This window comes from Heteronotia binoei, chromosome 5, assembly GCF_032191835.1.
Source record: "Heteronotia binoei isolate CCM8104 ecotype False Entrance Well chromosome 5, APGP_CSIRO_Hbin_v1, whole genome shotgun sequence".
Lineage (NCBI taxonomy): Eukaryota > Metazoa > Chordata > Lepidosauria > Squamata > Gekkonidae > Heteronotia > Heteronotia binoei.
Genome location: NC_083227.1, coordinates 113,178,071 through 113,187,445, shown reverse-complemented (window position 1 = coordinate 113,187,445; position 9,375 = coordinate 113,178,071).

Below are 9,375 nucleotides of genomic sequence, written 5' to 3'. Positions count from 1 at the left end.
GCTTCCATGGGCATGCACAGGTCAATGTGATGTGGTGGTTAGACTAGGATCTGGGAGACTCAAGTTCAAATCCTCACTTTGCCACAGAGGCTTGCTGGGTGTTCTTGGGCCAGTCACTCTCCCTCAGCCTAACATATCTCAGAAGGCTGTTGTGAGGATAAAATGGAAGAGAGGTGAATTGATGTAAGTTGCTATAACCCCATGGGGGAGAAAAGTAGGATATAAATATTTAGTACCTGTGTTCAAAGGAGAAACAAGTTCAGACAGATTTTACTCAGCTGCTGCTAGCCAGCTAGCAGAGTCATCTTCTTCGCTACCATCTGCAGCTTCTTTCCCAGTTTTAGAAAAGTTCTTGCTGGTAAGGGCAATGTGAGGTTGAACTACCATCCTGATCCCAATTAGGCACACCTATCTTGGCATGCAAGATCAAGGTGCGAGCTGTATAAATAACGATATAGAAAAATATAATGCTTGTGAAATAAATAAATTTAAGAAAGGCAGTGATAGCCTGATAATGTCAGTTCTCAGAATCTAACCATGATTAGTACTTGGAAGGGAGACCACCAAGAAAGACTGCAGAGGAAGGCAATGACTTGGCTTGGAAACTTCTTGCTGGGATTGCCATAAATCAGCTGCAGCTTGATGGTACATTATACACACACTGAGCAATAAGTTGATAGAGCTTCCTGTAAGAGTATGATACTACCATTCTTATTCACTCCAGAAGAGAATGTTGTTCAAGTAACTAAGGGAGTGAAGCCAAAGACCTGTTTTCTTAAGTCCCCAGTGCAAAGATATTATCAACTCCCTTAAAGCATTTTGCCTTTGGACTGCCACCACCCAATATAGCATATTAATCCTGGAGAGCCCTCTTAAATAAATTTTGTCACCTTGCTGTGATCATTTCTTATCCCTAACAATTCTTCAGGTATGTACAGGTTCTATGGCACTTATCTGTAGCACTAGCTTTTTCTCCATGATCCCTGTAGCAATAGCTGGCCTGGTTTATTTGTTGCCATCAGTACCATGCTTGAAGGTTAACCATGGTAGTGTCACTGTCTGCAGCAAACAGTTTTCTAGATCGGAAAACAAGACTATCTGATAGCTGATCTTATGCATTTTATTGGAGTAAGGGAGATTTGCTGGGTATGGAAGGATACAATCCTATGTAACATACAGGGTTTGTAGGCCCTTCCCTGCAAAATCCTCTCTAAATTATAGTGGAGCTGGAGCATCTAAGCATTTGATAATTTATTCATATGATAAGTTGGCTGAACTTCACTATCACCTCCCCATCACCTCTAGAAATCTAATGCCATTATTGAACAGCTATGATATATACATGGCCAGTGTCCAAGCCACCCACTAAAAGCCATGGGCCTGGCCAGCTTAATGAATGATGGAAAGGGACTGCAATAACAACACAACACCAGGAAAGGGGATGTGCTTCCTAGCAGTTTAGCTGGATTTGACTCCCTTGGTTCTAGGAAACTGCTAAGGCTGGGCTCGTTTTTCCTGTGGGACAGCTAGCTGTTGAAATTGTTTAATTGTGCCCACGCCAGTCCAGGACTCTGTTGGCGCCTCACTCCAGAAACCCTGCAGCAGGTTTCCACCCATCAATTAGAATTGTGGGGAGGTGAAGAACAACCCAAGAGAGGGCGGCACCAAAACTTGGCAGCAGAGCCAGAAACCAAGTTGCTGGCTCAGATGCCATAGGGAAGAGTCGAGGCGTCGCAAGAAGAAGCGGGAGTGTCCACCTCTTAGGGCTGCCAGACAAACCAGTTTCCTTAATTCCAGGAGACTGATTCATTCCCTGTAAGCAGCTGGAACCCTGGCAGGTGCCACTGATATGAGCAAGGCTATGGCACTACAAGGCTGTGATCCAAAAACTCTTGGAGAACTCAGGCACTCTGGGCCCCTACAGCCATCTTGGGCTTTTCTGCCAACAGCAGTTTTTCCTTTTTGGCCTCAAGCCCAGAAACCTGGTCTCCACAGCCTCTCCTACCATGCAGACAGGCATGTCACTCTGGCTTCCACGTTATGTGTCTTACCCAATTTCAGGCCATTTCCCTCAGGCATTATGTATCCAGCATTTCTTTTTTTGGTCTATCTTGCCATTAGAATTCTTCCTGATTATCAGGATGCTTGCTTCATTTTCCAGATCTATTAGGAATACATCAATCAGCACCCCGCTTTTCATCTTATAAACAGCAAATACTTGGGACATTGATTTTTTTTGTCCCAAGCCAAGCCATGCTTGCCACAAGCTGTCTCCTGTGCTTTCATCAGTTTGGTCTCTGTCCAAGAGGCAGATTGGCTGTTGATTCACCTAAATCTTTAGTGCAAGGAAAACAACCAGGAGTTTTTGCATAAAGTTCCTCTCCCTATATGCCCAACTGTGCATAGAATCATAGAGTTGGAAGGGACCTCTAGGGTCATTTAGTCCAACCCCCTGCACAATGCAGGAAACTTACACTTCCCCCTAAATTCACAGGATCTTCATTGCTGTTAGATGGCCATCTAGCCTCTGTTTAAAAACCTCCAAGGAAGGAGAACCCACCACCTCCCAAGAAAGCCTGTTCCACTGAGGAATCGCTCTAACTGTCAGGAAGTTCTTCCTAATGTTGAGCCGGAAACTCTTAAGAACATAAGAACGTAAGAGAAGCCATGTTGGATCAGGCCAATGGCCCATCCAGTCCAACACTCTGTGTCACACAGTGGCAAAAAAAATTATATATACACTCACACTGTGGCTAGTAGCCACTGAGGGACCTGTGCTCCATATTTTTATCTAAACCCCTCTTGAAGGTGGCTATGCTTGTGGCTGCCACCACCTCCTGTGGCAGTGAATTCCACATGTTAATCACCCTTTGGGTGAAGAAGTGCTTCCTTTTATCCGTTTTAACCTGGCTGCTCAGCAATTTCATCGAATGCCCACGAGTTCTTGTATTGTGAGAAAGGGAGAAAAGTACTTCTTTCTCTACTTTCTCCATCCCATACATTGTCTTGTAAACCTCTATCATGTCACCCCGCAGTCGACGTTTCTCCAAGCTAAAGAGTCCCAAGTGTTTCAACCTTTCTTCATAGGGAAAGTGTTCCAGCCCCTTAATCATTCTAGTTGCCCTTTTCTGGACTTTCTCCAATGCTATAATATCCTTTTTGAGGTGCGGCGACCAGAACTGCACACAGTACTCCAAATGAGACCGCACCATCGATTTATACAGGGGCATTATGATACTGGCTGATTTGTTTTCAATTCCCTTCCGAATAATTCCCAGCATGGCGTTGGCCTTTTTTATTGCAAACGCACACTGTCTTGACATTTTCAGTGAGTTATCTACCATGACCCCAAGATCTCTCTCTTGGTCAGTCTCTGCCAGTTCACACCCCATCAACTTGTATTTGTAGCTGGGATTCTTGGCCCCAATGTCAGATGGCCATCTAGCCTCTGTTTAAAAACCTCCAAGGAAGGAGAGTCCACCACCTCCCTGGGGAATTGCTCTGTCAGGAAGTTCTTCCTAATGTTGAGCTGGAAACTCTTTTGATTTAATTTCAACCCATTGGTTCTGGTCCTACCTTCTGGAGCCACAGAAAACAATTCCACAGCATCCTCTATATGACAGCCCTTCAAATACTTGAAGATGGTGATCATATCACCTCTCAGTCGCCTCCTCTCCAGGCTAATCATCCCCAGCTCCTTCAACCTTTCCTTATAGGACTTGGTCTCCAGACCCCTCACCATCTTTGTCGCCCTCCTCTGAACCCGTTCCAGCTTGTCTATATCCTTCATAAAATGTGATGTCCAAAACAACACAATACTCCAGGTGAGGTCTTACCAGAGCAGAGTAAAGCGATACCATCACATCACGTGATCTGGACACTATACTTCTTTTGATACAGCTCAAAATTGCATTTGCTTTTTTAGCCACCACATCGCAGTTATTTGTTAAACAAATTTTTATTTAGTAACATATGGTGACAATATCTTATTTCTGCATCATTAATAACATCTTCTTATCTATCCCATATATTACTTTCTAATCACCCCTCCCCCCGTTACTTGACCCCTGTCGGTGTTATTACTTATCATACTAATATTATAAGGTACCCTTAACTAATAAAAACAAAGATTACGTTCTTCTTCCTTCTAAAACTTAATCATTACCAAAAATTGTCCAATGTGTCTCTGGTGTTTTTTCTTGCTTCCACAACTGCGCATACAATGTCCTAGCAGCTGAGAGCAAGTACCAGATTAAAGTCCTATCTTCTTTTGGGAATTTTTCCATTTGTAATCCCAACAGAAAAGTCTCTGCAACTTTGTTAAATTCATGTCCCAAAATCTTGGTAATCTCTTGTTGAATCATCTGCCAAAACATTTTTGCTCTTTCACAAGTCCACCACATATGGTAGAAAGAACCTTCATGCTTTTTATTCCAGCATCCAGATTTCCAGCATCTATCTGGCATCTTATTATTCATCTTTGCCAAGATGAATCTTTTTAGGAGTAATATACCATCTGTACATCATCTTAAAACAATTTTCTTTAATACTCTGACATGTTGAGAGTTTCATTTGAGTTCTTCCACAAATGCTCCCAAGTTTCCATCTGTATTTCCTTATTTACATTAATTGCCCATTTGATCATTTGAGATTTCACTACTTCGTCTTCTGTAGACCATTGTAGAAGTAATTTATATACTTCCATTTCTGTTTGCTCTTTTCTTATTCCTTCAGTTTTAATGTCATTTTCCACCAAGCTCTTTATTTGTTGCATTTGAAACCAATCATATTTATTATTCAACTCTTCAGCAGTTCAGATTTACAAACTCTTCAGCAACTCTTCAGCAGTTCAGATTTACAAACACCAGCACAATTTTAACAGAAAGGAAGAAGGCATTTTAATCCACCAATCTTGGTACCCAGCTCTGCAAAACACCCTACAGACTATAAATTGCAGAAAGTCTCAGAACAACCAGCAAATTCCACAGAACAATCAGCACAGTCAACAACCATCTTCCTTATCTTCAAACCCCTTCCAACCTTCCCAGCAATTAACACAGAACAATGGTCACATTCAACAGCCAGTTTCCTTATCACTACCCTTCCAGGAAGCCCCACCAAACAATGGGCACATCCACAAACCAATTGCCCTTTCATCACACCCCCTCCAGCCTACAAATAGCAGCTCTCCAGCAGCCCTGGCCCCACTCAATGCACAGCAGCCAAGAAGGTCTGAGCGCCTGCTCCGGCTGCAACGCCACTGAGGATGTTCTCCGCAGCTGAGAACGAAACGTCTGGAAGGAAAACTTTCTCCAGTAGAACATGGCACTTGATCCCGAAAGATTCTACAAACCCTAATGATGTTACCAGCCGTGAAAACCTGAAATCTTTGATAAACTGTAAATAGTCCCGGAATGAAAGATAATCATCTGTACCTTCTCTTCCAATTATCCAAGTTTTCACCGGTCTTGTCTGGCTTTAGATGTTTAACAGCGTCCAAGAAGGTTAAGATCCTGTTGAGCTTATGTCAAATAAATGACTCTGAAAACTTCTGCAGATTATGAAAATGCAACTCTTCCCGGAGACCCCTCAAAGCCTCAAAGGAGCCCCCCCCCCCCCGGGACTCTCTTTTAGCCAAGGTAAATCTCAAAGTTTCCTGTGCATATCTTGGACTAATCTCTGACTGAGAAAAGTAGGCAGTAGGCATTAATTTGCCTTCCACTACCCCGAACAGAAGTTCCAGCCTGCTCCCGTTATGAGAAGCAGCTCAGCTCAACATTTTCCTCCCCCGGAAGTCCCACCACATTGCACTGTTGACTCATGACTAAGGATCAAATCACCAACTACCCAGACCCCCCTCTCTCCCTGCCCAGGGATGGTTCCTTGGCGTGAAAAGATACCCGCTCACCAAATGAAGAAGAGGTCCCTACTGCGGGCACATTCCCCTTATCCCCAGCCCGGTGCCCTGTTCCCTGTCAGCCCTCATGCTCCCTGGCAGCAATGGGGCTGCCACGTTCAGAGTAGGGCTCATCTAATACGTCCCCGAGAGTCTTCCCCGAGTGCCTAACTGACTGTCTCTGCTTCTCCAGGTCAGTCACCTTGGCCTCAAGGGTACGAACTTGTTCCCTGAGGACCAGGAGCTCCTTGCATCGAGCACACACCCAAGACTTCTGTCCTGTGGGCAGATAGTCATACATGTGACAGTGCAAAACACTGGAAAGCCCGCACCCCCTTGCTGGCATTCTACCTTCATGATAGCTTTTTTCAAAAATATACAGTTCCCTTTTAAATCCTGTTTGTTTATGTGGCTCTCCTTCTGGAGGGTCTGCTTACCTTATTGGGAACACAAGGAATCTGGGTTCCTGGTCCTTACAGAGCCCCCAGGCTAAGCGCCACTGGCCAAGAGCCCTTTAGCTCTTGCCCTTCAGCTCGTGCCTCTGGCAGGGCGCAGCTTAATAATGCAAAGAGGGTGGGAAACACAGCCACTCCTAATCGATCAGCAACAATCACCTTCAGCCCATTCAAACCAAACAAACAGCAGTTCCCCAGCAACCACAAACTCAGAATTTTCAGCAATCACACCGTCACACAAACTCAGAAATTCTCAGCAACTTCCCTAGCTGCTTAGAAAGCCAAACCTCACCCTTGTAGCACTTCTTCTCTGCTCTCTCTCAGAGCTCTCTGAAATGTGCTCAGCCTCTGGCAAGGCACAGCTTAATAATGTGTTTGCAACCCCTCCCAATTTAGTATCATCGGCAAATTTAATAAGCATTCCCTCTATTCCTTCATCCAAATAATTGATAAAGATGTTGAACAAAACAGGTCCCAGGACAGATCCTTGAGGCACTCCACTTGTCACTCCTCTCCAAGAGGATGAGGAACCATTCACAAGCACTCTTTGGATGCGATCTTTCAACCAGTTACAGATCCACCTAACGGTAACAGGATCCAAACCACATTTTACCAACTTGTCAACAAGAATAGTATGTGGAACTTTATCAAAAGCCTTACTGAAATCAAGATAAACGATGTCTACAGCATTCCCCTGATCCAGCAAGGTAGTCACTTTCTCAAAAAAAGAGATCAGGTTAGTCTGACATGACTTGTTCTTGAGAAAGCCATGCTGGCTCATAGGCCAAAGTTATTTTGACTGCCCCCCCCCCCAAGCAGTCCAACCAAGTCTCATTTTGGGGAGGAGCTCACAGGAGCGGAGCTCCGGAACATCTACATTTTATTGTGCTCTTTCTTTCTCTCCCCCCCCCCCAAATACTTGCTTCTGAGCTCTATTATTCAAACCCTATGTGAGAATTCTGCTGAACTCGTAAGATTTGATAAAATTTTCTAATATTTCCCTCCACAAAAAATGGGGAAAGAACATATAAAGCTCATAAATGGGAATCTTCATCATGCCCCTGTGGCCACATAGGAGAAAGTAATTTTAAAAGTATGATGAGAGTAAGGTTTTATTATGACAATTCTAATTCAAAAAGCATTTTAGTAGATGCTGAGTTGATATAATTGAGTACACATTCAGGGGTGTGTGACATATGAAAATTAGTTATGCAAATAAGTTGTGCTAATGAGTTCCGGCACCTCTTTATCTATAAAATGACCCCGGAGTCCAACCAAATATTAATATAAATGTACAATGCCAGAGATGGACTGGCCATTATGACCATAAAGTTGCTCAACCAGATCACTGATTAATGTATTTATTTATACTGCTTGCCTCCACAAGTTTGCTTGCACTAAAAGATAAAAAAGGTAAAGCACCAGTCATTTCCAACTCTATAACTAACATAAACCATAATAGACCCAGGTGGGTAGCCATGTTGGTCTGAAGAAGCAGAACAAGGTCTGAGTCCAGTGGCACCTTTAAGGCTAACAAAGTTTTATTCAGGGTATGAGCTTTCATGTGCATGCACACTTCACAAAAGCTCATACCTTGAATAAAACTTTGTTGGTCTTAAAGGTGCTACTGAACATAAACCACAATGTATACTGTATAAATGCATGCAATAAAAAACCACCAAAAGCAGTCAGTCAGCAACATAAAAATCAGCAGAAGCTTCCCTTGCATAAACCTGCCTTACATGACGAAGGCAGATGAGAGTGTCTATACTTGGGCTGGGTTGTGGCTCAGTAGTAAAGCATCTGTTTTGCTTAATGCAGGACCCAGTTCAATCCATCTGACATCTCCAAGGGGTATACATGTTCCAATAAACAATCAACAGGCCAAAAGAAGCCATGAACCATCATTTTAATCTCCCTAGGGATAACTAGGAGGGCATGGGGGACAGTCCAGCAGTGATTACTTTGACTACAAAGCACCAAACCTGACGCCTTATGCATACAAAGCGAGGGTTGTGTAACTAAGCTACAGGTCTTCCTGTCAAGGTGCGAAATACATTTTATTCATATATTTACTGGGAAGGAAAGATTACACTGAAAAGATCTACACTGGAATACTATGTTTGCCTTATTTAAAACTTTTGTGCAACTTACCCAAGTTGACAGCCATTCAGAAAAGCAAGCTGATGCCTTGAGTGTTTCATCTGAATTTAGTATATTCCTATTGTCTGTACTAAACAAAGACCATTACCTATCTGTCTGCTGAGGAAATCTTTTGAGCTTAGTTTCTTTCCCTGGATTTGCTGACCTTGTGCAGCCCAAGCAAATGGACTCAAGAATTATTAAGACTTCAGTGTTAGGTATTTCCAGCTTTATTACTGTTAGGCCTTGACCACTAATAAGGGAGTCTGTTAAACAAAAAAAACACATTTTGAGGGCCCAGACCTCAGTGTGATGAAGAGTGTTCCTTGAGACAACTGAAGCTATTATTTGTTTATGACAGTATGATGAGTGTATCTGCTAACAGAGGATGCAGTCATATACCTGATGAAGCGAGCTCTAGCTCATGAAAGGTTATGAAATAATAGTCTTTAAAGTACCACAAGATTCTGTTATCCTGTATGTTATGGCATACAGGATAATATTACAAAAAAGAGGTCTCTGCCTTGAGGTTCTTGCAGTTTGAGAGTGGAAAGGAAAAAATTGGCTGCCTCTTCCATATCCAAAAGAAATTAACCATTTAGGTAACAGGACAAAAGCCTGGGGCTTGCATAGAGTACACTAAAATTACCACCATCCAGTACAGCACACTGTAACCTGACAGTGCTGCAGGCCACAAACACAGGAACAGTTAATAATAAAATTATAAGATTCTACAGAGGGAAGACAGCATGGTATAGCCAGATTTTGTCAGTTCTCGAAGCTAAGCATGGTCAGCACTTGGAAGGAAGATCACTAAGGAAGGCTTTGCAGAAGAAGGTAACGGCAAACTACCTCTGCTTTTCACTTCCCTTGAAAGCGCCT